Consider the following 27794-nt stretch of genomic DNA (forward strand, 5'->3'; position numbering starts at 1 on the left):
TTCATGCCGACTCGTCTATCTCTCATATTCGAACAGCTGATGGTTCTCTATCCGGTGTTGCCGGTCATGGGTCTATTCGAATAAATCAGGACATTTTGTTATCTCATATTCTTTATGTTCCCAATCTCACTTGCAATCTTATCTCCATTAGCAAGTTGTCTACCGATTTATGCTGTATCACGAAATTTAACTCTGATTTTTTTGAATTTCAGGATTCTAGCTCGGGGAAAGTGATTGGCAGTGCTAGGCTTTGTGGGGTCTTTACCTACTTCTAGCAACTTTATTTTCCCACCCATCTACTTCCTACCATGTTATACAACAATTTCCTTTACTTGAACCTTCAACCGATGTTATGTTATTACATTTTCATTTAGGACATCCCAGTTTCTTTTATCTTGCAAAATTGTTTCCACATTTGTTTGTCAATAAGAGTCCAAAATCTTTTTCTTGTGATATTTGTCCACTTGGTAAAAAAACTAGGAGTGTTTATCTACCTTCTCCATATAAACCGTCCAAACCATTTACCATGATCTATAGTGATATTTGGGGACCATCTCGGGTCGTATCTTTACATGGGTTTCGGTGGTTTATTTCATTTATTGATGATCACACTCGTACTACACGGACCTTTCTCATGAAAACCAAATCTGAAGCTTGTGAAATATTTAAATGGTTCCATAAGATGGTTGAAACCCAATTTCAGTGTTCAATCCAAATGTTTTATTCTGACAATGGTAGTGAGTATTTTGCCAATGTTTTGGGTTCTTTCTTTCAGGAAACCGGGATTGTTCATCTTACTTCGTGTGTCAATTCTCCTCAATAAAATGGGATTGCTGAGTGAAAAAATAGACATCTTCTTGAGGTTACTCGGTCTCTACTTTTTTCCACAAATATTCCTAACTATTTTTGGGGGGAAGCTCTTTTAACTGCCACTTATTTGATTAACCGTCTCCCTAGTAAACCGTTACAATTTAAGTGTCCGAGAGATGTTTTTCTTCAATTTTTCCCCAATTTTAAATCGATGACTTCATTGTTACCCCTTAGAGTTTTTGGTTGTATTGTGTTTGTTCATAACAATGTTCCTTTCGGGTCCAAATTAGATCCTCGAGCATTTCGGTGTGTGTTTCTGGGTTATTCATCGTCTCAAAAGGGCTTTCGGTGTTATTATCCTCGTACAAAGAAATTCTTTATTACTATGGATGTTACTTTCCTTGAACCCATAAAACGTATCCTTGATTTGCAGGGGGAGTCATAAAATGAATATCAGTTTTTGACTCACAACAATTGTCACTTGATTTGGTGCCAGCTCTTTTTGATCAACCAGCACCGTCAAACCAGTTAAACCAGTTAAATAAGCCTACAAAATCGCTACAGCCAGACCAAACAACACTATTGAACCCATAAAACGTATCCTTGCCAAACCAGTCCACCGAAACACATTTACCTTGGCATGATCAGTATATCACTTCGCCTAAAATACCTTAATCTGAGTTGTATATTTACAAGAGACGACAAAAACCAATTTCTAAATCAATCCCTGAACCTAATTCTGAGTCTCCCACATAACATGAACACTATCATGAACCGGAACCGAACGAGAATCCTTTGGAGAATGAAGAAGGTAATCAGAGTTCTTCCACTGAATTAAATGCTTTAATTGATGATAATGACTTGCCGATTGCTAAAAGGAAATGAGTAAGAAAATACAAAAATTATCCAATTGAGAGATTTGTTGCATACGGAAAGTTAATGCCTTGTTTTAAGAACTTTACAGCAAGTGTAGATAGCATTACTATTCCAGATACGGTGGAAGAAGCATTGAAAGATCCCAAGTGGAAAAAGGCAGTAGAAGAGGAATTAAAAGCATTGAAAATAAAAATACTTGGATTATAGTTGATCTTCTGAAAGATAAAAAACCAGTCGGCTGCAAATGGGTATTCACGGTAAAATACAAAGCTGATGGTAGCAATGAAAGATATAAGGCGAGATTAGTGGCGAAAGGAATCACTCAATCTTTTGGAGTTGATTATCATGAAACATTTGCTCCGGTAGCAAAATTAAACATTGTGAGAGTGTTACTGTCATTAGTAGTTAATGAGAATTGGGTGCTTCATCTGTTAGACATCAAAAACGCATTTTAAACGGAAACTTGGAGGAGGAAGTATATATGCGATTTCCACCGGGTGTGAAGAGCAATACAGGAAAAGCATATAGATTACTAAAGTTCTTGTATGGACTTAAGCAATCTCCAAGAGCCTGGTTTGACAGATTTACAAAGGTGATTATTTAGGATGGTTACAAGCAATGTCAGTCGGATCACACTTTATTTGTCAAAACAGGTTCAAACAACAAAAAGGCAATTTTGATTGTCTATGTGGATGATATCATTCTAACAGGTGATGATTGTATGGAGATAGAAAGATTAAAAAAGCTACTGGCGAAGGAGTTTGAAACCAAAGACTTGGGAACTTTATAATATTTTTTAGGCATGGAGGTTGCAAGGTCAAAAGAAGGAATAGTGATCAATCAAAGGAAATATATCTTTGATCTACTATCAGAAACTGGAATGAAGGGATGTAAGCCAGCAGAAACACTCATGGAAGCAAATCTTAAGCTAAGGAGATAAGAATTGGGAAGTCCTGTGAACAAAGAACAGTACCAAAGGCTAGTAGGTAAACTAATTTATTTATCACTTACTAGACCTGATATTGTGTTCCCTGTCAGTATAGTGAGTCAATATATGAATGATCCAAGAGAAGAACATTTAGAGGCAGTGAATAGAATTCTAAGATACTTGAAAATGACCCTAGGACATGGGTTAATTTTTAGAAAAAGTGATGATAGAACAGTAAGAATTTTTTTCGGATTCAAGCTGGGCAGGTGAATTAACGGATAGAAGATCTACAACTGGTTATTGTTCATTTGTTTGGGGAAATTTGGTTACTTGGAGAAGTAAAAAATAGGCGGTGGTGTCTCGAAGCAGTGCAGAAGTAGAATTTAGAGCAATGGAACTTGGAATTTGCGAAGGAATTTGGCTTCAAAGAATGTTAACTGAGTTGGGGTTATGTGCCAACAAATGGTTTGAACTTTAAAGTGACAATAAATCTTCAATAAGTATTGCAAAAAATCCAGTTCATCATGACCGAACGAAGCATGTGGAGATTGACAGACATTTCATCTCTGAAAAGGTGAATGGTGGAACGGTGAAACTCAATTATATTTCAACTAAGAATCAGTTAGCAGATATTCTCACCAAAGCACTTCCAAGAATTACCTTTGATGAGATTATATCCAAGTTGGGTCTTTTCAACATTTACTCCCCAACTTGAGGGGGAGTGTAGGTTATGCGATAGATAAGGATAATTAATTAGTATTTTAATATAACACTAACTCTTAGAAAGTTAGATAAAGATAACTACTAAGTAGTTTAGTTTAAATTAACTCTTAGAAAGTTAGATAAGGATAACTACTAAGTAGTTTAGTTTAAATTAAATACTTGTTCTCACCTACTATATATACATATTAAACTTGTAATCTATTGTTACTTGAATATAAGACAGTGAAGTTTTTCACTTTTTCTTACCTTTTTCATTTAATTTATTTCATCACCCAATTCCTTTTACTTCACTTTACATTAGCCCTATTTTCAACAACTTAGAAAACTCTGCAAGCAAGTGAGTAGATATGATTTAATTGTGAATATCGTCCATTTACTTTACTAAAATTGACAAGTTAATCCTTTAAATGTAATTTGATCCTTATACTTTACAATCAGATGGAGCATTGATGTAGGGTGGGCAAGCACTTGGGTGAAAATCATCAACGAGTGGTTTGCTGATATTACATAAATCGAGGCATGAGTTGAGGGATCATTGTTGTTATTTAAAGAACTGAAGGAGTTGATTGTACACAATATCCTGGGCATTTATACCCATTATGAAATCTGCATGTGCATAATCCTTAACGTACTGAACCGACAGCTTGTTCACATCATGGAACTTGAGATGATCCAACAATAGCTCTACATCTTGAACATCAGACAGAGCGTCGTGCCCTCCATAGCTAACGAAATTTCGGGCGAGAAGAAAACAAAGGAAATGGCTGAACAAGGTTTGAAACCTACTAATGTCTAATATAGCCCAAATAGCTATGGGCTAATAATAAAGCCCAAAATTTTTCGGGTTTTCGATAATCTGAAATTAGATTTTGATCGATCTGTATCTAATACGAAAATCCAAAAAAAAAAATTGGATACCCTATCCGAACTATCCAAAAATTGAAAAACGGATCGTATATCTGAATTTTCGGATCAGATCAATGGATCAACGAATCGATCGGATCGGGGTTTTTTGCACACCCTTACCTTGCATATCCAGGGTGATCTAAAAAGTAGATTTAATGTACAACATAATAAGAAATAAGAAATCAAATACAATAGCTTCCTCCATATACTTATGTCTTAAGTTGATCAGAATATTTTCTTCAGCCTTCCACAAAAACTGCAATTAATAGAAGTACCCCTTTTTCCTATTTTCTTCTTTCCAAGAACCACCCAAACACTTGACCTTCCGGTTGTTATGTGTGGCTTGTAAAATTACAAGCCTGCAAGTTGTAAAGTCAACAAATGTTGGTCAAACTTGGTAGCCATTGAAGAAGTCAAGTTCAAATTTGTTATCGCAAGATTAAATTCAAGTTGACAAGTTGCTATGATGGACACCAAAGGTTGGCAAGTGGCCAACTTATGCAGATGGTAGAATTCATCTTTGGTCTCTTAACTATAAATAGGTCTAAGCACTTCCATTTGAATCCATCCCAAAAAAGTTCTCTCTCCCATTTGTTTTCTTCATTCTCTCACTTTGTAATATTTTGGGAATTCTAAAGAATTCAATTTATTGTAATATTTTGTTAATAGTGAAGTTATCATCTGTTGTGATACCCGAGGAGTAGACGATATTTTCATTGAACCTCGTAAATTTGGTGTGTTCTCTCTATTTACTTTGTATGTTCATTATTTGGTTTTCTCCACTGTATTTGAATATTCAATAGTTTGGCGGGTTTGTCGCTGTGCAATTTAGGTAGTTTTAATTTTGACATTTCAGATCAATTTTGAAACTACGTTCATGTGAGAAATAACCATGTTTCCCCAATAATTGGTATCAAAGCTTCGGTTGAGATTATCATGGTGGTCATGTTGCTGAAAATATACAATTCGTGCTATTGAATATTGTTTGTTATAATTAAATGCCAAAATATGGATCAATTGAGACATCGAGCTCTTCATATGGACCAGTGAGGAGGGTGATGTCAAATGTAAACTTTTCAGTTGAGTTGTTTGATGTATCCGGTCATTTTAGCATGTGGCAAGGCGAGGTGTTAGACGTTTTATTCCAACAAGGTCTAGACATCGCCATTATGGAAAAAATTCCAAAGATATGGAGGAAAAAGAATGGGGAACAATCAATCGTTTGTCGTACAATACGATTCGATCTTGTCTTTCCAGGGAGCATAAATATAGCTACGAGAACATGACTTCTGCAAGTAAGTTATGGAAAGCATTGGAGGAAAAATTTCAAAAGAAAAGCTCTCATAATTGTCTTTATATGAAGAAAAGATTATCCAGATTTGATTATTAACCAGGCACCAATATGAATGAACACATCATTGCATTCAATGAGCTAATGGAAGACTTATTGGGCATGGATGAAACCTTTGAAAGATGAAGATTTGGATTTGATGTTGTTGTCATCTCTTCTAGATGAATTTGAGCACCTTGAGACAACGTTACTTTATGGTAAGAATAATGTTACCCTTAAAGATATAACTGTTGCTTTGTATAGTTATGATCTCAGGAAAAAACCAAGAAGAAGAGAAAGTATGAAGCAGAGGAGGCCATGGCGGCAAGAGGTCGCTCAAAAAGTCAAAAGTCAAAGGGGAAAAGGTGATCAAAGTCGAAGTCCAGACTGGGAAAAGATGAATGTGCCTTTTGTCATGAGAAATACCATTAGAAGAAAGATTGTCCGAAGCTGAAGAAGAAAGGAAAAGTTACTCCAGATGCATGTGTTACAGAGCATGATGCTAATGAATTTGACATATCATTGGTTGCTTTATCAACAACATTCCATTCAGATGAGTGGATATTAGATTCAGGTTGCACCTATCATATGTCCCCTAATCGAGAGTGGTTTTCTGATTTAGTATAACTAATGTAGGAGTTGTTTATATGGGCAATGACAATGCCTATAAAATTGTTGGTACAGGTTCAATTCGATTGAAGAATCAATATGGATCAACCAGAGTTCTGACTGATGTCTGGTACGTGCCTAGTTTGAAGAAAAATCTCATCTCTTTGGGAGCCTTGGAATTTTAAGGCTCAGTAGTCACTATGAGAGATGGACTTTTAAAAGTCATATATGGCGCACTTGTGATGATGAAGGGCATCAGGAAAAATAATTTGTATTACTACCAAGGTAGTACAATTATGGAGCAGTTGCAACAGCTTCTAGAGGATATGATTTGGACACAACCTAGTTGTGGCATATGCGGTTGGGACATACTCGAGAGAAATCCTTGAAAAATTTTGCAAAGAAATGATTGTTGAAAGGTGCAAAGGCTTGCAAATTAAACTTTTATAAGCATTGTGTTCTGGGAAAACATAAGAGAGTGAAGTTTGGCACCACTGTACATAATACAAAATGTATTGTGGATTTTATTCACTCAGATGTGTGGGGTTCTTCTAAGACACCATCTTTGGGAGGAAAACATTATTTTGTAACTTTTGTAGATGACTTTTCCAGAAGAGTTTGAGTATCCGATGAAGTTTAAAGATGAAGTTCTCCAAAATTTCCTTAAATGGAAAAATATGATTGAGAACCAGACTGGTAGAAAGATCAAACGTCTTAGGACAGACAATAGAGAGGAATAAAATAGTGAATCATTCACTAATGTTTGCTATGAGTATTGCATTTTTTTGACACATCGCTGTTAGAGATACACCACAACACAATGGGGTGGCAGAGCGTATGAATCAAACACTATTGGAGAAATTTCGATGCATGTTGTCTAATGCTGGGTTAGGTAAGACATTTTGGGCTGAGGTTGTGACATATGCTAGCTATCTCATCAATCGTCTTCTGTCATCAGTGATAGGATGAAAAACACCATTGGAGGTAAAAACTGCTACTGATTATGATTCCTTACATGTATTTGGATCCACTACTTAGTATCGTATGAAGGAATTCAAGCTTGATCCGAGAGCAAAGAATGATATCTTTATGGGAATCACCCATGGAGTGAAGGGATTTCGTTTTTGGTGTTTAGACACCAAGAAGATATTTTTTGGCAGATATGTTACCTTTGATGAATCTGCACTAATAAAGAAGGTAACAAATGAAGCTCTGCAACAGATAGAGCATACTCCAAACAGGTGGAGTTTCAGCAGACGATGATACCAGAAGTTGATGAAGCTGATTCTTCAACTCCAATAGAAGAATCAAAAGATAAAGATGATCAAACCCAAGAACCATTGGAGGCACCAGAACCACTTGCAGTTACAAGGCCAAGTAGAAAAATTTGTAGATCTGCTCGATTTACTGATATGGTAGCCTATGCTCTTCTGGTTGTTGATGATGACATATCTATCACTTACCAAGAAGCAATACAAAGCTTGGAAATTGATAAGTGGAAAAGTGGCATGTATGAAGAAATACAATCTCTCCGAAAGAACAACACCTGGAAACTGGCAAAATTGCCAAAAGGTAAATGAGCAATTGGATTTAAGTGGGTATTTATAAAGAAAGATGGATCTCATAGCAAGAAAGATGTTCACTACAAGGCAATGTTGGTAGCTAAAGGCTACGCTCAAAAGGAGGGAATCAACTACAATGAAGTATTTTCCCCTGTTGTGAAGCATTCCTCATTAGAATATTATTGGCCTTGGTAGCACAGTTGAATTTGGAGCTAGCTCAACTTGATATAGAGACGACTTTCTTGCATGATGATTTAGAAGATTAGATCTATATGACTCATCCAGAAGGATACAAAGATATTGGTTGTGAGAAATGGGTTTGTAAGCTGAAAAAATTGCTATATGGATTGAAGTAATCTCCGAGGTAGTGGTACAAGCGATTTTATAGCTTTATAAAGAGGCAAAAGTACACTAGAAGCAAATATGATCATTGTGTGTATTTGTACAATCTCAAAGATGGATCTTTCATTTCCCTTGTACGTTAATGATATGTTGATCCTTTCGAAGAGTCAAAAGCGGATAGACACATTAAAGGCTCAGCTGAATCAAGAATTTGAAATGAAAGATCTAGGTATGGAGATAAGTAGAGATAAACAGAGAGAAAAGCTTTGTTTAACACAGAAGCAGTATCTGATAAAGATATTACAATGTTTTGGCATGAATGTAAATATCAAACTTGTAAGTATTCAACTTGCCTCTCATTTTAAACTTAGTTCTTAGTTATCTCCTAAAACTAATGGAGAACAAGAGTATATGGCAAAAGTTTCATATGCTAATGTAGTTGGGAGCTTGAAGTATGCAATGACATTTCACAAGCAGTTGGAGTTGTGAACAGGTACATCATGATCCTGGAAAAGGACATTGGCAACCTGTGAAATGGATTCTATGATATCTCTAACAAATCGTGGAAGTTGGTTTAGTTTTTGAACAGGATGAAACATTTGGTCAGTTTTTGGTTGAATATGTCGATTCCGACTATGCTGGTGATTTGGATAAGCATCGATCAACTACTGGGTATTTGTTTACTCTTGCTAAAGCCCCGGTAAGTTAAAAGTCTACTTTGCAATCTACGGTGGCTTTGTCTACTACAGAGGCAGAATACATGACAGTTTATAGGCTGTGAAGGAAGCAATTTAGCTTAACGGGTTCATGAAAGACTTGGGAGTTTTTTAAAGTCACATTAATCTCTATTATGACAGTCAGAGTGTTATTCACTTAAAAAAAACAAGTATATCATTCAAGGACTAAGCATATCTAACATTACAAGACAATAACATAGATCTGAAATCCCTTCGATGCTACATATCGTAACTGATATTATTGCTAAACCACCATTCAAAATTTTAACGTACCTAAAGTGTACTCCACAACTAAAGGTCACACAAGAACTATGAAAACAAGAGTTCATTGTCAAAGTATTTTTTCTACTTATTAATGGGTTCTTCCTGTAAAACCCATTACTTCCGCTATTACACTCTTTTTCAGAAATTGCATAGAAACCTTTGTTTTGTTTTCTGGCAAATTCTATATATTTTTCTCTTTACTGATGCTCATATACTTCCGATTGTTACCTTTATCTTCCCATCTATTTCTAGAAAGAAGTATGATGTTTTCTTGAGTTTTAGATGTAATGATACCCACAATAACTTAATATATCAACTATTAAGCCAAATAAAACAGAGAAAGAGATGAAAACAAACCTGTAAAACTTCAGATTGCATTATAATATAAATTGTTTTGAAGCTTTTAGCGATCGTTTCCAAATAAATTGGGTTAATTATAGAGTTGGCCATCAGAATATCAGATTAATTAATATTTTTAAGATACTTACAAATTGGTCACCAAAATTGATTTAAGAAGATTGGGTTAAACATAAATGAAAGAACATAAACGAACATAACTGAACGAACATAACCGAACGTTCACGAACGTAAATGAACGAACGAGACCTATGTTCATGTTTGTTCATTTAATTAAATGAACACAAAATCTTGTTCATGTTCGTTCATTTAATAAATAAACGCACATAAACGAACTTCCCGCCGCACGGTTCATGAACGGTTCGCTGAACGTTCAGTTCATTTACAGGCCTAATCAAAACACTGCAGTTAATGCCTTATAAGAAATTTATTTTTATAAATATTATAAATGTAAACTGCACGTTTAGTACCTAAGCTATTGCTTTTATTTTATTTTAGTACATAAACTTTTTTTTAAATCATATCTAACATTTGCTTTTTGTTTCATTTTGATACATCGACGTTAAAAGGTTAACAAAATTTCTGTACTTGGTACTTTTTTATGGGTAAATTACATGCATCACTCAACTATCTTCTCACTTTTATTCTATCACTAAAATTTAAGTTTTTAATTTAATTATTTAACTTTCAAATTACTCCTAATTTAATCACTCTAACTTTTAAATTTATTTTTTATCTTAATTATATATTAATAAAATAAAAAAAATCATTTCACAAAAGTTATTAATAAAATAAATTAGAATGATTAAAACAGAGTAATTTGAAAATTGAGTAGTTAAATTAAAAAAAATTAAACTTTAGTGATAGAATAGGATTGATAAGATAGTTGAGTGATGAATGACGTAATTACCCATAGAAATACCCCGTTATATTTTTGTACCAAAAAAAAACCTAAACTAAATGTTGGATATGATTTTGAAAAATAAAGTTAAATTATCAAAATAAAACAAAAATAATAGTTTAAGTACTAAATGTATAGATGGTTACCCATCTTATTTTCCAAAAAAAAACAATTATAATCAATTGCCTATTTCTTTAAAAATACATATAAAAGTACATCAAAGTATTATAGTTTATTGCACTTTCTTGATAAGCATGTTCATTCAGTTGATTTTATTAGACTAATAAGTAGTATACTCTTATATAAAATCTATACATGATTTTTTTATCAATAAATATATTTAAGATGATATATATTTGAGTAGTCGAATGCATATTTCAATAGTTTTTGACAATGTTGAGAATTATGAAGAAATTAGATAACTAATTCCAATTTTGAATGTAGGAGTTCTGAAGCTGACATCGAAAAAAAGTTTATTCACAATCTTTAGGTTTCATTTCGTGTGTTTCTTAATCTTTGAATGAAGGTGGGGTAAAGGCTAAAGCAGGTTCAAGGGTGGGAGTTTTTCTTATGAGTATTTTTATTTTATTAGATTAAATATAAAATATTATTAAAATATTTTTTTAAATCTTTGATGTCTTTGTAATTATAAAATAAATATTAAACTTATGAATCGTTATTTAATAACCATTATTTTTTTATCAAACTAGTATAAAAATTAAAATATTTCTTAAATTTATTATTATTTTATTGTGTTTAATGATAATTTTATAGTTATTAAAATTTTAGTAATAAAAAATATCACTTTGATATTATTTAATGATAGTTTATGAACTTCATTCATTTTATTTATCTTACATGTAAAATGCAAAAGAAAGAAAGAAATGAAATGAGATAATTTTCCACACCATTTATTAAAAAGGAAAAGATTGGAGCTTTGTTTGTGACGCCGAGTGAACCAAATGATTCTTCCGAGCTGAGGTCACAATAAATTGCATACTCTAAACCACACCTTAATCTGTCTCTCTCAAATTTGAAAAATATATATTAGGGATAACCAGAAAAAATGAAAAAAAAAAAAGAAGAATCTAAGAAAATAATAGGGCCGTTTTTCCACCTCCAAACACAAACTTAACCGTCTTTACATTGACATCGTACCCTTGTGCAGGCCACGTGACGGAAGCGATGAGCCCACTATATTAAGATCCAACCAACCAAAATCAGCCACGTAAGAAATTTCATGTTGTCCAAAATTGCGTCCAGGTTCAATGAACCTGGTAACCCCGTCTTATTTAATCCTTTACCCCTCTTTCCCTCCCTCGCAAACGCTGAACACAGAAATAAATAAATAAAACAGAATCTGAGGGAAAGCCAAAGTTTTTCTCTGCCTCCTGTAAACAAAGGAATAATTTTCGGATATGGCTTTTACTGTTTCTTCTTCTTCTTCGGCTGCAATTTCCGGTTCCAGCTTTTCTCGTTCTAGTTCGTCCTCAGACATCAAAGGTACTTCAAATTCATTTTTAAAAAGGTTTTCAGGGTGGGGATGGGGCTCAAATCTCAATTATGTTTACTGATGCTTTTGTTTGGGGTTTTCAGTTTGTCATTTGGTTCACTCCGGCTAGCGGATCGCCATGGAACGGTGAATCTATCTAAAAAACGTTGCACTGTGAAGCCCGTGAATGCAGAGCCAAAAAGGAATGATTCCCTGCTTCCTCAGGCTGCAAGCATCTCTGCTCCTGGTAAAACTTTTTTTTATTTTTTTTCCAAATTGTTAATTTAATGTTGAATAGAGAGATTTGATCGGGATTAACCATTTATGGATTTACAGAAGTGTCGGAAAAGTTGAGGTGGAGGGTTTTGAGCAATTGGCCAAAGAACTTGACAACGCTTCTCCACTTGAAATCATGGATAAGGCTTTAGAGAAGTTTGGAAGCGACATCGCCATCGCTTTCAGGTATACCCTTACCCCTGAGACTGAATGTGTTAGCTTCATTTACTTATATGGCCAAGCAATTTCATCGAATGTTTTCAAAGTAGTATCTAAACTGTAGATTAAATACGGCTTTAATGTGTTGGTGCTACTGTTACTTTTCAAATCACTAGATTCATTTTCTGTGATGGTAAATTTGAGTGTTAACAAGTAATGGAATATTTTAATTTTTTTTGATAGGAGGTGGAGGCCTCGTTAAAAACCCAGCGGAAGGAAAAAAAGTGTCTCAAATTTCATTCATAATTGAAAGATTACGTAATATTTAAAACAAACAGTCCCCTTACAAAAAAACCCGAAACACGCCAAATAACACATCTAACGTTTAAGGGGAAAAAACATCAAAACCCAACAAACAAAAGAAAACTACCCAATACCACCTTAGCTAAGGTATCTGCTTCAATATTAGCAGTTCTGTCCACCCGTCTGATAGCACCCTGGAAAACCTTTATCATATCAACAATTTCTTTGATTAAATCGCGAAAACCTGCAGGACAATTGTCCAAGTTCTTAACCCAATCCACTGCAAATTTGCTGTCTAATTAATTCCTCTTCTTCTTCTTACTGCAGTGGGGCGGAGGATGTTGCTTTGATCGAGTATGCAAAATTGACCGGTAGACCATTCAGGGTTTTTAGCCTTGATACTGGCAGGCTGAACCCTGAAACGTACCGATTCTTTGATGAGGTTGAGAAGCATTATGGGATCCGTATCGAGTATATGTTTCCGGATGCTGTTGAAGTTCAGGCCTTGGTTAGGAGCAAAGGGTTGTTTTCATTTTACGAGGATGGGCACCAAGAATGCTGCTGTGTTAGGAAAGTGAGGCCGTTGAGGAGAGCTCTCAAGGGGTTGCGTGCCTGGATCACCGGTCAAAGAAAAGATCAGTCTCCGGGAACACGTTCAGAGGTTCCTGTTGTTCAGGTTGATCCTGTTTTTGAAGGTTTGGATGGTGGAGCTGGTAGCTTGGTGAAATGGAACCCTGTTGCCAATGTCGATGGTACAGACATTTGGAACTTCCTCCGGGTGATGAATGTGCCTGTCAATTCTTTGCATTCCCAAGGATTCGTATCCATCGGGTGCGAGCCTTGCACTAGACCAGTATTACCAGGACAACATGAAAGGGAAGGAAGGTGGTGGTGGGAAGATGCCAAGGCCAAGGAGTGTGGCCTTCATAAAGGCAACTTGAAAGAAGACAGTTCTGCCCAATTCAATGGTAACGGAAATGGAAATGGCGCTGCTGCTCATGCCGACATTTTCGGTAGCCAGAGCTTGGTCACATTGAGTAGGGCAGGAATTGAGAATTTGGCGAGATTGGAGCACTGTAAAGAGCCATGGATTGTTGTAGTCTATGCCCCTTGGTGCCCTTATTGCCAGGTAACTCCCTGCTTCATGCTAAGCAGAATTAGATTGAAAAATGTTGTTTTTTAATCTGACGGATTAAAGTACAAATTTCAAACAGGCAATGGAAGAATCATACGTTGCATTGGCTGAGAAGCTGGAAGGTTCTGGGGTGAAGGTTGCAAAATTCAGAGGCGATGGTGAGCATAAGGAGTACGCGCAGAAAGAGTTGCAGTTGGGAAGCTTCCCCACCATACTCTTCTTCCCCAAACACTCGGCCAAACCAATAAAGTATGCCTCAGAGAAGAGGGATGTCGATTCATTGATGGCCTTTGTTAATGCCCTCCGATGATGGGGTTCAAAAATAATCTGTCGAATTGGCAATACTCAAATGTTGAGGAGGGGGTGGTTCGTCCTGGTTTTCAATATCAGAAACCAACTGATGAACCCGAATTTTGTTCCAGCATCCATAGCATCAAAATAAGCTTGTCTGTTTTTGTATGTTTAGCACAGTATTCCTTGTTTGGGCCTACTTTGGACATCAGCATATGAAGATGAGTTATTTACAAAAGTCGTGTGTGTTATGTTTTCTCCCCTCCTCTTCCCTCCAAAACTTCAGTTAGCTGACCTGATTTGATATCGTAATGTTAAGCGAAACATTAATAATAAATCAGATTACTGTTTCCTAATGATGTTGGAAGTAAAAGGTCATTGCAAATTGATAACGTAATTTCCATTAAATATAAATATATGACATTTTAATACTAAATTTAAATGGAACATTCTATATTCCAAATTAAAATTTAACAAGAAGTTAATTACTTTTAATTTAATCTTAAATTAAACAAGTGAAGAGACTGGATTCATAAATCAAAACCATTTGCTTGGTGCAATTCAATACTTGTGCGAGTAATAATCCGATCCCCATCCATATCTATCCATAGAAGGTAAACAGGGATAGGTAGCATTTTAATTTATCAACTTATCCATCTTTATCATATCGAATTCTTGAAAAAAAAATTAACATTGGTACTAGAATCCCATATTTTTCCTATATTATTTTTTAATATATTTACTTTCCTTATTTAGGATAATTTTAACAGATGCAAATTTAATAATTCCATTATATTATTTTGTATTTTCTATATTGTCAATTTATCATATATTTTTTTTATCATTTTTAATAATATTTAAATTTATTTTTAGACGATGTTATAACATATTCTCATAGTATCAAGTCATTCAATTTTATTATCGTTACATAGAATATATTAATATGAGAAAAATAAATAAGTTTGTATTCGGCCCGTCCCAAAAGATGCGAAGACCGTGTATTATTTTTTAAAATGAGATCCTAAAATATTTTATAATAAGACGAAATTGTAAAATATCAAAATTTATCATATTACGATTGTGTCTAGTTAAATTTAAAAAATCGAAACATATAAAACTAAGACAATGCCACTAAACAACTCTATAATTATGACATTTTATTTAAAAAAATATCATCCCTTGAATGCTCCTAGAAGCAAAATTGTGATATTTGTTAAAGTGTGAACCCCTAGATTTTAGGGTCTTATCGCATATCACATGTCAAACTTGTCGACAGATAGGTCTAATAATTCATATATTAAAATGGGCCAAAGTAACTTAGGTTCTTATATAAAAAAATAGATCAATTTAAGTATCAAAATAGACAAAATGTAGGTATGGATGTGAAAAAAATGAAAAATCATATACCAACATAGATAAAATATTTAGATGATAATAAAGAAGAGGTTAAAAATAGAGGCTAGAATGTGTCTTATTTTAAAAAATAAATTATTTATAAATATAAATAGATTTGAATAAAATGTAAAACATGTATTTTAAATTGAAGTACATTTAAATAAATATAAAAATAGAATATATTAATATTATACATAAAACTGAAGCCATTAATAGGAGGATATACACTCGTGCAAACTATTTGAGAAATCACCCTCTATCCTTAAGATTATATTGCTGTTCGGTTAAATCCTGCTTTTTCAAAATTGTTTACGACATTTATGTACTTACTGCTATTTCAACCAAAAAGAAATTATATTAAATATTTAAACCCAATTATTTTGCTTTCCTGCTTCAGTAATCATCAGTATTTAGTCAACACTCAAAAGGCATTTTACATTCCATTCTAAGCCAACAGATATCATCTTCTGTAAAGGGGAATGAAATGCTGGAAATGGACCATATGAATATATGATATCTAAGCCCACACCATCATAGAAAATAAAGACAAATTTTGTACTCGTGATTGGTTAATATCTAAAGCATGAAAGCCAAACCAAACACAGATAAGGAAAAGGAAAGAAAAAAAAAAATAGTACAATATTTGTGACCCGTGTGAATTTGCATTTCTATTGTTAATGAAAAACTCCATACCGACTAATTTATGTTCATCATCTATAACATAGTGTCTAAAATTATAGCCGACTGAAATATCTTATTCTCATTTGCATTTCGAAAAATTAATGTGCTTGTTCCAAATCGACAAATTTCTAATAAATTTCATTCTGACACATGAGATAATCTATTATTTAAAAGGATCAAACAATGGACCGAATAAAGACGCAACTTTAAAGCTTGACATGGAGAAGACCTATAATAGAGTGAAATAAAATTTTGTGTTTTTCACTATCTCTTATTGTATCCAGATTAATGCGCAGTTATCTTGTACCTTCAAATCGGGGAGAGGACTTCGACAAGGTGACCTTCTCTCCTCTTATCTTTTTCTCTTCTGTTCACATGGATCATCCACATCGCTTCTTGTCTCGTGATAGAGAAGCAACCGTGAATGATGAATGTTGCTCGTCGTTAAAGAATCAAACCTAGAAAGCTCTAGACTCGATCAAAGAATGAGAGGATGAGAGAAAGATGTGGGTGGTGGCAAGGGAATTGGATTAGGGTTTTGAGTTGTTGATTTTAAGATAAGGGAAACAAAGATTAGGATAAGAAAACAAGGGTAATGAAAAAATTAAGGAAAATAAGACAAAAATAAGAAAAACAACTAAAAGAAAAAACATGTAATGAAATATTAAGCTTATCTCATTTAAAGGTGGGTGGCAAGGATGAATTGATGTTGGATTTTGATGAATGAATGCTCGTTGGAAAGATAACGAGATAAGGATTGCAACGGAGAAGACGGATCGAAATTCTAACTGTTGAATCTTCGTGAAAAGTGATTTGAAAATTCACCCCCCGATAGTATGATGCTTAACGCAAACCCTGGGGCTTGTGATAGTAAATGGCATGATGATGGGAGAAGGAAGATGGTGATTATAAAATATGGAAAATAGATGGATATTGTCTTATCGAACCCTCCTAATCGCAATTAAAAGGTAAACTTGACAATACAACTCTAACCAGCCTTCCTCTTCGCAATGAGAAGGCAAATCGGAGTGTGAAGATCTTTCTCTCAAGAACTCAAAGAACTTAAAAGAAAAAAAGCTTCGAATGCACAAGGATATTAGCTCTTGAAAAAACGATCTCTCGTTATATTGAATAATAAAGAAGAAAACTTGATAATTACAATGGTGGGAGGAGCCTCCTTTATATAGGTGAGGAGGAATCCTTATTGTATCATGACTAAAGAATAAAATAACATTAAAATAAGAATAAATAAAAACTAAGATGTATCCTAATTGCAATGGGGTGGACAACATTGATGTGAGCCGTTGATGTAGTGTTTGATCCAGTGGTGGTGATGAGACCAGGGAGTTTGATGTAAGATGAATCCCGCTAACTTAACTTAATGAACAGTCCGAATGAGTCTGCTAGAAGATGAATGGGCGACAATGCCATGTGGAGCAAGGAAGGGGAGACTATGGAGGAAATGATAGATATTTAGGGTTTTTTTCATTACAAGGAATTACCTTTTTACCCTTATCCTGAGAAAATAAAAGGAAAACAACTTAAATAACTAAAATCTAAGGGAGAAAGTAATCCATGCTTCAGAATTCAGTAATGGATACTTTTTACAAGGGTTTTAGTCATTTAAGGAGGTTTGAAGTTGTTTCCTGGAATGTATTCTTGGATTGTGCATTTTGGTCATAGATTGTCTTCAATTTGGGATATAGAGATACAAGTAGCTGTGGGAGGGGAAATGAATGGGTTTCCCTCTTTGAATTCTTTTGTTTTCATGTGGGCTTGAATTCCTTTACTGATAAATTCTTGAATTGAAATATGGAGTTTGTTCTTTAGAAGTTTAGCCATGTTTCTTGTAATTGGGCCAGGTTGAAAAGTTAGCTCATCCTCTTTGGAATTATGGCGTGTGGTGCATGTATCATCTCTCCCCTTGATAGAAGGATCCGTCCACGAATTTGAACCATCAAAAGGAGATAAATCAGAAACATTAAAGGATGCACTCATATCGTACTTACCTGAAAGGTCAATGCGATATGCGTTATCATTGATCCGTTCAAACACTTGGAATGGTTCATCGCCACGATGGTCAAGTTTAGATTTTAGCTACTTTGGGAATCTTTCTTTGTGCATGTGCAACCAAACCTAATCACCTGGTTCAAACTTAGCATGTTTGCGTCCTTTATTAACTGTGTGGGCCACTACTTTGTATGTTTTCTCCATCCTTTGTTTAGCTTTGGTGTGAATGTACTTTACAAAGGTTGGTTTTTGTTCGTCATCCATGTTAGTAATATGTTCTAATGGAAAATGAATAAGATCCAAAGTAGTTAATGTATTAAATAAACAAACTATTTCAAATGGAGAATAATGTTTTTGTTGAGTGGATGGATCTGATGTAAGCAAATTCAACAAAAGGTAAACATTCTTCCCAGTTACGATTGTTCTTACCTACCACGGTTCTTAGTAAAGAACCAAGAATTATGTTTATTACCTCAGTATGTTTGTTGGTTTGGGGATGATAAGTAGTGGAGTATAGAAGTTTTGTATCTATCTTACCCTCATAGTACTTTCCAGAAGTGGCTTATGAATTTCATGTCTCGATCGGAATCAATCGTACGAGGAATCCCATGGAACCGTACTATCTCTTTGAAGAATAGCTCAGGAATATGTGTTGCATTGTCGATTTTATGACATGGGATGAAGTGTGCCATTTTGGAAAACCAATCAACAACTACAAAGATATTATCTCGTCCTTTCTTGGTTCGAGGTAAGCCCATAATGAAATCTATAGATAAATCAGTCTAAGGAGATGAAGAAATCGAGAGAGGGTTATAGAAACCGTTAGAATTTACCTTAGATTTGGCTTGTTTGCAAGTAATGCATGATGAACATACATTTTATATGGTTTTTCTCATGTGGGGACAAAAGAAGTGTTCCATGATCATGTCGAGCTTCTTGTTAACATCGAAGTGTCCCATTAGTCTTCCTGAGTGTGATTCATAGAATAGGAACTCTCGTAAGGAACCTTGTGGCATGCACAACCTGTTTAGTCAAAAAAGAAATCCATCTACAAGATAAAACTTGTTAAGAGCACATTTTGAACAATGGTTGTAAATCTTGGAGAAGTTTGGGTCAGAAGAATAAAGTTCTTTAATATGTTCAAAGCCTAGAATAGTAGCATGCATTTTAGTAATGAGTGTGTACCTTCGGGAAAATGCATCGGCTATAACATTATCTATCCCTTGTTTGTATTTAATAACATAAGGAAAAAATTCTATGAATTTAACCCATCAAGCATGTCGTTTGCTTAACTTACCTTGATTGTTTAACCATTTGAGCGATTCATGGTTCGTATGTATGACAAACTCTTTAGGAAGTGGATAATGTTGCCAAACTTCAAGTGCACGAACAAGTGCAAGGAGTTCTTTTTCATATGTCGAGTATTTGAGTTGCGCTCCTTTTAACTTCTCGCTAATATAAGCAATAGGTTGTTTTTCCTGCATGAGTATTGTGCCTATACCTATACTAGAAGCATCACATTCTAGCTCGAAAGTATTAGAAAAATCGAAAAGATGGAGAATGGGTGCATAACATAACTTACCTTTTATAAGATCGAAAGCTTCTTGTTGTTGTGGTCCCCATTTGAATTTAATTGATTTCTTGATTATCTCTATCAATGGTACGACAATGGTGGAGAAATATCTAACAAATCGCCGATAAAAACTGGCCAACCGTGGAAAGATCTAACCTTGGTGATAAAAGATGGTTTGGGCTATTCTTAAATTACCTTCACATTTTCTTCATCTTCATGAATACCTTGTACACTTATGATAAAGCCTAAAAAGATAAGCTTGTCACTACAAGACAGATATTTGTCCTTGTTAGCAAATAAATGTTCTCACCGTAATACTTCGAGTACATAATGAACATGCCTGACATGAGATTCAAGATAAGGTGAGTAGATAAAGATATAATCAAAGTAAACAACAACATAACCATCAGGTAAATCATTGAGGGGGAAGCCAGTGTCACATAGCATCGATAAAATTCCCACTAAGTTGTTAAATGATCTTTTGGTCTCATATAGCTATCAGGTAAATCATGGAGGAGGAACTCGATCATCACATAACAATCTGTACCATTTCTGCTCAAATGAAGCACTAACTCGATCCCACACAGTCATCAAACTAAGCTTTAAGGATATCTATTATACTAGACTAATGCAACTACACATGCATATCTGAGAGCCCTAAGTCCACACAACACTGACAATGCCCCACTAGGGCAACTGAGGTAAACTAACTACACACTAGTGTAGCTCGACAACTAAAGTGAGGTCAACCCCTCACTAATTGTTATCTCGCTCGTTCTCTCATCTAGAACATTATGCAAAAGTTTATTAATCTGTTTTTTCTGATAATTTATTAAGTTGATGTATTCTAGTCCTTAGCCCTCAAAGGTATTTTAGTCATTTCTATCTCTAAAGAGGTCTCTATGTGTTTCATGATTTTACGACAATTATTGTCTTTGTTATTCACTGGCTGTAACACTAGCTAGCCTGATACCTGACTTGGGTTTATTACTGGTAGCGATACTCTAGTCGTTCTTATCACACTTTTCTTCAATACCCCTTGAATTGGAGGGGCGCCTTATACGTTCTCGATTCATTAACGTTCTTAGAGTACACGATATTATTACATATCATACCACTTGTCATTACATCCTCTGCAACGATCCTCATTCTTAATTATTTGATACGTGCTCGACTGAAGATACTTTGACGTATTACAGTTAGTATGGTTACTTTAATTGTAGCATACCCTTACGAGTGGTTTTAGGCCCTCTTTGTCATTTATGTCCCTCACGGACTAAGTTCCACCATTACAGATCATCCTTAACTCTTATAGGCACTACAACAAATTTATCAATTTATGACAAAATTTCTATATAACATTTTGTATAATGTCACAAAATATACTTTAAAGGTGACGATTTTTAATTTTCGTCGCATTTAATGATTAATGATATATCTTTTATGACAATTTTAAAAAAGTCATTGATTTCCGTCACTATATGTTTGGAGCCAAAATTTGCCTCCAAAAAATTTGGTGGGAAATATTTCAATGACGTTTAGGTAAAATGGTGACGTTGTAAAATCGTCTCCAAAGGAATAAAAATATTAGTGATGATTTATTATTATGATGTTTCGATATGAAATAGTGGTGTTACAAATTTGTCACCAATAAACTTTATCTGTGACAATTTATTTGTCATCTTTTATAAGATATAAAAGGTGACATTTTATTTTTGTCATAAAATAAGTTTAACATGACGAAAATAATTATTTGTCACTCATTGTATATCTCTTTTTTTATATATGACGATTAAAAAATATATAAAATATTAAAACTTTATTAAAAATTACTCTTGTGAGGTGAATTGTTGTGTTATGATGTCATAGATTCTTCTCGAAAGAACTGTTATATAGTGGCGTAGATCTCCATGGAGAAGAAGCGTTGTACATATATCTCCCGTTCGAAAACCTATGCTACATAGTTTTATATATTTTTAAATATTTGAATAATTTTAAAAATAAAAATGTAATATTTCATAATTTTTATTATGTTTTATAATTTATAACAATAATTAAAATTTCTTTCTATTTTTAAAATATTTTTAAAATTTTTAAAAATTATAATAATATTTAATTTTTTATTTTTAAATAAATTTCAAATTTTGAAAAAAATAGCTTAATTGGGCTTAAAATAATAATAATTCAATCAAAATTGGGGTTAGATGAACGGTCATAATAATTTAGGACTTAATTGAATTTTATAATAAAATATTAAGGTTGTGATAAATATGAAATTCAAAGACTAAAAAATAAAAAGTTGAAATTCTAAAAAGTTAAACCTAAATTGTTTAATGGCATACGTTGCAGTTTACTCATATTTATTTAGGATTAATGTTCTCTGTAATTGTTCAATTTCTCCGAAATTGCTAAAGGTAAAATCATATTTTATTATTGGAAATTAAATTAAATAAAATATATCTAACCCTAACCCACCCTTTATGTAGAAAAGGAATAAACAAATTCTAAACTTCATCATCCTTTCGGTCGTCGCCGTTCGCGCCATCACCGGTGAACCATGCCTACGTTCACGAGTCAAGCACTCCTTGTAAAATCGCGAACACCATAACACTGTGATCAGTGCCCATCCTCGTGTCATTCAATCATCTTATTTGAAGTCCCTGCCGGTGACCTCTGATATTCCGTCCGTATGGTTTCTTATTGTAAGTTTTTGTCTTGTATTCTGGTATTACTTAATTGATATGATATTTTTTTTTCTTATGGAAAAACTGTTTACAATGGTTCATCAATGGACAAATCGTTGTGGAATCTGGATAACTACGCCTTCACTTATCCAAATGAGAAACTTGGAAATCAAGATGGTCAAAAAGACATTGCGGGGATAGCAACAATGTTGTGGACAATTGTGTCTAGAATTGTTGCAATGCTTTGTTTTTTCTTTTACACTTATGATACTGATTTTATCATTTGGTGTTTCTATTTGAACAAGTGATGTATCGTCATAAAAAACATTAGCATTAGGGAAAATCTAAGTGATCATGTCTGAACAAGCTTCTTGTCTGATGTTGGTTTCTTTGAATGGGTAATACTTAATAGGTGTTGTTTAATACTGTTTAATATTGTATTGTTTAAGTGATCATAACATGGAATTGAATCATCACGTTATTGGGGGACATGTGTCTTTTAAGGACATATGTTCATATATATATAATCATATAATTAACTGGTTTTTTATTTTTTTTTTCTAGAAAAGGTTTACTAATTGTTGCACAGTATCTTACAGTTGTTAATGTTGCTCTAGGATGGGGTCGTAATTGATATCCATGAAACCAAAGATTTCCTGGTAAAAGCATCGGATGTCCTACGGTAGATCCTCATTTTGGGAGTTGGAGGAGAAGAATTCAAAGAAATGGAGGTATTTACTATTGAAAACCTTTTATATCCATTTAAGGGAGAATGGTTACTTCATAAGTTATCTTTTTGTTGGCGGGTACTTGAGTCAATTGATTTATCAAGTTAATCTGTTTTATAGATTTTAGATGCTGACAAGGGGGAAAGACTTGAAAGCTTAACCGGAGAAGTTACTTCACTCCATATTGTTCAATTGTTCCATTTAGATATATACAAGGTAAGCCATCTACTCGTTTCAATTGTACCATGTGAACATGGATTAAAATGCTTTGTAGTTGGGATATAACAATCGTTTTTCATTGCATGTGATGAAAACATGATTATTCCATTCAATGTAGTAAATGGCATCACATAATTTACAATTAAAAAAAGAACTTTAGTTTTATATTAATATAAGTGGGGGTTTATTGTAACATGGCATTATTGGGGTTTAGGTTCTCTGCTCTATCAAAAATTTGCTTCTCACTTTGTTTTGGGTTTTTTTTCTGTAGTCATCTTGATAAACTTCATTAAGGTTATGGTGAGTATGAAATGTGGATACATCATTCCCATGGAAATGGCAATACCTTTCTACATTGGCCCATACTTTGCTATTGATATGTGCACAGGAAGTTTGATCTTATTCGTCTGGGAAAAGTTAAACAAGGAAAACACAGATGCATTTGACCTAGAAGTCTCCTCATATCTTATTTACTGGGACGGTATATGCTAGTTTTCGAGTTCAATACTTGCTCTTGCCGAGTATTTCTTCAAGTAAACTTGTTATTGGTGCTACGAATGAAGTAAATTCATCTTCCATGGTTCCAATATTTGCAAATCCATTCTGGAAGGAAATTGTGGTATTGTCAAACCGATCCATCTTGAATTTGAGATGATGTTGGAATTGTTTGATATTCGTTTGGAAGCAGTTCTAGTGATAGAGTTTGTTCGAGAAATTCCTCTCAAGTCATTATTGTAATTTATTAGAAGTTTTTTCTTTGATTGTAATTTATAAAAACAATTGGAATTTGTTGTAATTATAAAAACAATTGGAATTTGTTGTAATTTTTAATTTTTTTTGGCATTTGTTGTAATTTATAAAAAGTTTTGGAATTTTTTGTAATTTATAAAATGTTTGGCATTTGTTTGTAATTTATAAAAGTTTTGGTCTTTATTGTAATATATCAAAATATTATTTTTATTTTTATATATATAAAATTTTAGACTTTTATTGTAATTTTAAATTTTTATTTTTTAATTTTTTTTTAAATTTAAACAAAGAATTACGACGATCTTTTCTTCGTCGTTTATACAATAAAAATTTAATATTATTAGTGATAATATGAATGATTAATGACAAAATTTTATTTCATTTAGTGACGCAATTAGTTGTCACTGAATACAAATTATAAGGTGACGTTATATAAAAACGTCATTATATATTTAACAATAAGTGACGATAAAAAGATACATCGTCACGCTAGACATTTAGTGACACACCTTGACACACACTTAGGGTGACGAACGCCAAGACGTCGAATTTTATGTCACAAAATACAAATAGTAATGTAAATGTAGGTTTCAATGACAATATTTTCAACACAAAAAATTAACAAATTTTTTGTAGTGGCCTTAACGATGTCAAATCTAACCATCCAAAGTGGGTAGTATCAATATTCTACTTGTAGTATAGACACCATAGGATCAAGTATCAATACGCTCATGAGTATTGGTACAAAAAATAACTTATATTTGTTGAAAATTAGCTCAATATCGATACCAGGTATCGTCAATATTGATATTGTATTGGTAGTACCGATACTCTCCCCCTCAGTATCGGTACTCCATGACAGAAATTCCCAAATTTCGTCCAATTCATCCAGTATCAATACTTGAACCCAAAAATGCCTTGTTTAAGCTCGAGAAACACCCAAAACAAATCATAAATGTCTTAGTTTGGTTCCTAATAACGTGCTAAAGCTTTAGAAAGTTACTAAGGGTCATAAAGTGTCATAAAAACACACATTTTTCATCAAAAAAGTCATTTAATCATGAAATCAAGCATAAACTCTAAATTGCTCAATACTCAAATCTTAACAAATCTTCATGCTTATGAAAGCCTTAACATCACAAACGATTAGAAATACACTACATTGATGCTAGAATACCGAAATAAAGCTCCTTTAAATAGCTTTCACTCTCCTTCAAAGCTTGGATGATAAATCCCCACTTTATCTTTAGCTATAAAGAACCCAAGACTTTGAAACAACAAAACAAGTTTGCTGGAGGGATTGAGGACAAAAATGAAGCTTAAAAGAAGTAGGAAATGGCTCAAAGGACTCACCCTTAGCTATGGAACTTAGAGAAGATGAGAAGGAAGAAGAGAAATGAGAATGAAGACAGCGAAGAGAAGAAGATGAAACTTTTCATCTTTTTAAAATGGTTTAATTACACTTTTGGTCATTCTCAACTTTCTACTATGTAAAAATACCCCTTTTTATGGTTCATTGGGCACAATTCTCATCCAATTAAGCCTTCACTCAGCCCAATGACTTCAATCATGAAATCCTCGGAGTCCACATACTTCTCGGGTAAATCTAAAACTACTAACCCGAAATTTGGGGTGTTATAGGCCATCACTTCTAATGATTGAGTTGCTTCACATCTACTCAGTGCCCTCCTCAACGATGGTTTTACGTTGCCATGGCTGCTACGGTTGAGGAATAAAAATTGAAAAATTATGATGAACAAGATAGAGCATGGAAAGTGTGATTTTCTTCTCCATTTATAGACCAAAATAGTTAAAGCTTTGTCAAAATAGAAAATTTCATAGTTTTCTACATTTTCTAGCCTTGATATTATCTAAAAAAGTAACAATTGGTTGTTCTAGATGATTCCTCTAACCACATAATGAGTCATCAATTGCTACAAAATCGACTTAGCAATTCTATCTTGCATTGATTCATATCTACATCTGCAACATTAAACAATGTCACATCATTAAAGTAACAATTCATAGAAAAAAATTTAAATTCAACCCAATAACTAACAATTCACTCCCAACATGCAAATGATGTAAAATATGCTAAAATAAACTTAAAATGATCACAATGATGCTAAAGTTCAAGCTCAACATAAATAAAAAAACCCTAGATAATAACTCTTTTAGAAAGTTATCAGTTACTTTACTAATTCGAGATATAATTGGTTTTTAATGATGAAAGGGAATACTCAAGACTGTTCAAGAATTTGGAAATGTCTTTCCAAGCTACCCACTCTACCAAAAATTAAAATATTTAACTAAAGAATTTGTCACAACATCTTTCCAACCAGGGACAAGCTAGTGATCGTTAGAATTGGGAGGATGTTTGCCTGATGTGCAACAGGGTAGTGGAGATCACACTTTAAGCTCTCAAAGATTATCCCACGTCACGCTCTGTTCTCTCCCTCTCGGGTGTGAGTTGTTCGATCATGAGTTGACAAGCACAATCGTGCAAATAGTGGTTGGAAGAAGTTGTTTCATCATTGGACCAAACGTGTTTTGCTATATTGATCACATTACTCTGGAACTTTTGGAACATACGAAATAAATGAATTCATTAATAATGCTATGGTTCTTGCATATGCTTTCCTCGAAGCCAATGTGAGAAATGGCGCTACAACTCTCATGAGCACTCCCTCACGGCATCTTTAGAGGTGCCCGATGGTTGGCTGAAGATAAATATGGACGGGGCTTTTAGTGCAAGAACTGGTGAGGCGACCATAGGTAGAGTAGCTCACGATCTTCATGGTACAGTCCTTGGCGGGATTCTGTTGGTAATGATCAAGGGAGTTAGAGCATTGTGTCCCACATTGGGAGGGAATATCGCTTGAAAATGGTATTTAAAGAGTCTTCATTTTCCTCTATTTAATGTGGCAAGATAAATCTCTCACACGGTGCGTTTTCGCCGCCATCCGTTTGAGTAGTCGTGGTTGTTATCGTGTTAATACATGTCCTCGATATGTTTGCACAGCTTTTATCTTTTAAGAGGAAATTCATAAGAATTTTTTTTGAGAAAATAAAATTTGAAACAAATACTGTTTTCAATGTATATATCAGTTGTAAAGGCATCAATCTTATTTATAAATTATTGTAATTATCCGTAATTATTCTGTTGATTAATTAAGATAATTAGAGAAAGAGTTGCAAGTTATTAGGTGGGATGTTATGTGACAGCTAATAATCTGACTGATGAAACAGTGTACCTGGATGAGATTCGATCCAAATACAAATGTTTACTTAAGTTGTTATAACAACTATTTAATCAGTAATTAAAATTGATTTAATTACTAGAGGATTTCCAGCTTTGTTTTCAGTTTACCCATTTTACCTTGAGGTCTGAGCCTATATTACCAAGACTGCTTTTCGTTTTTCAATTATCCAAAAACATTTTTTTCAAAGTGTTTTACTCATTCAAATATTTTCTTTCCTTGTTTTTTTTTTTGAGTTTATTTAAGTTCTAAGTTAGAAACAATACCACAGTTAGTCCACTCAGATTTTTGAGTGTACAGATAGAGACCATACTAATCTCGAGGGACAACCATATATTAAAACGATTACACACATCGAGATGAATTTGTTTCAAAGACAGTGATTAATATTACGACATGATTATTTGTTTTATTGTTTATTTATTTTTATAAATTTTCAGTTTGCTAACGATTTTATTTTGCAGTTTGTATTTTACCAACAATTTCTCTCACA

At 33.7% G+C, this 27794-nt stretch overlaps 2 long non-coding RNA genes and 1 pseudogene across 2 annotated transcripts; 2 read left to right on the forward strand and 1 right to left on the reverse strand.

Moving 5' to 3' along the window:
- Positions 1–11723: 11723 nt before the first annotated feature.
- On the reverse strand, positions 11724–23588 carry LOC120137026. The gene is made up of 3 exons (XR_005517402.1): positions 23577–23588; positions 12857–12866; positions 11724–11851 (listed from the first exon to the last, which is right to left on the reverse strand). It is a non-coding gene; the product is annotated as an uncharacterized LOC120137026 (long non-coding RNA).
- On the forward strand, positions 11743–14261 carry LOC120137025 (annotated as a pseudogene).
- On the forward strand, positions 22169–23717 carry LOC120137027. Its single transcript, XR_005517403.1, has 4 exons — positions 22169–22362; positions 22962–23075; positions 23193–23288; positions 23563–23717. It is a non-coding gene; the product is annotated as an uncharacterized LOC120137027 (long non-coding RNA).
- Positions 23718–27794: the final 4077 nt, after the last annotated feature.

The sequence above is a fragment of the Hibiscus syriacus genome, unplaced genomic scaffold, assembly GCF_006381635.1.
Source record: "Hibiscus syriacus cultivar Baekdansim isolate YM2019G1 unplaced genomic scaffold, ASM638163v2 tig00110647_pilon, whole genome shotgun sequence".
Taxonomy (NCBI): domain Eukaryota; kingdom Viridiplantae; phylum Streptophyta; class Magnoliopsida; order Malvales; family Malvaceae; genus Hibiscus; species Hibiscus syriacus.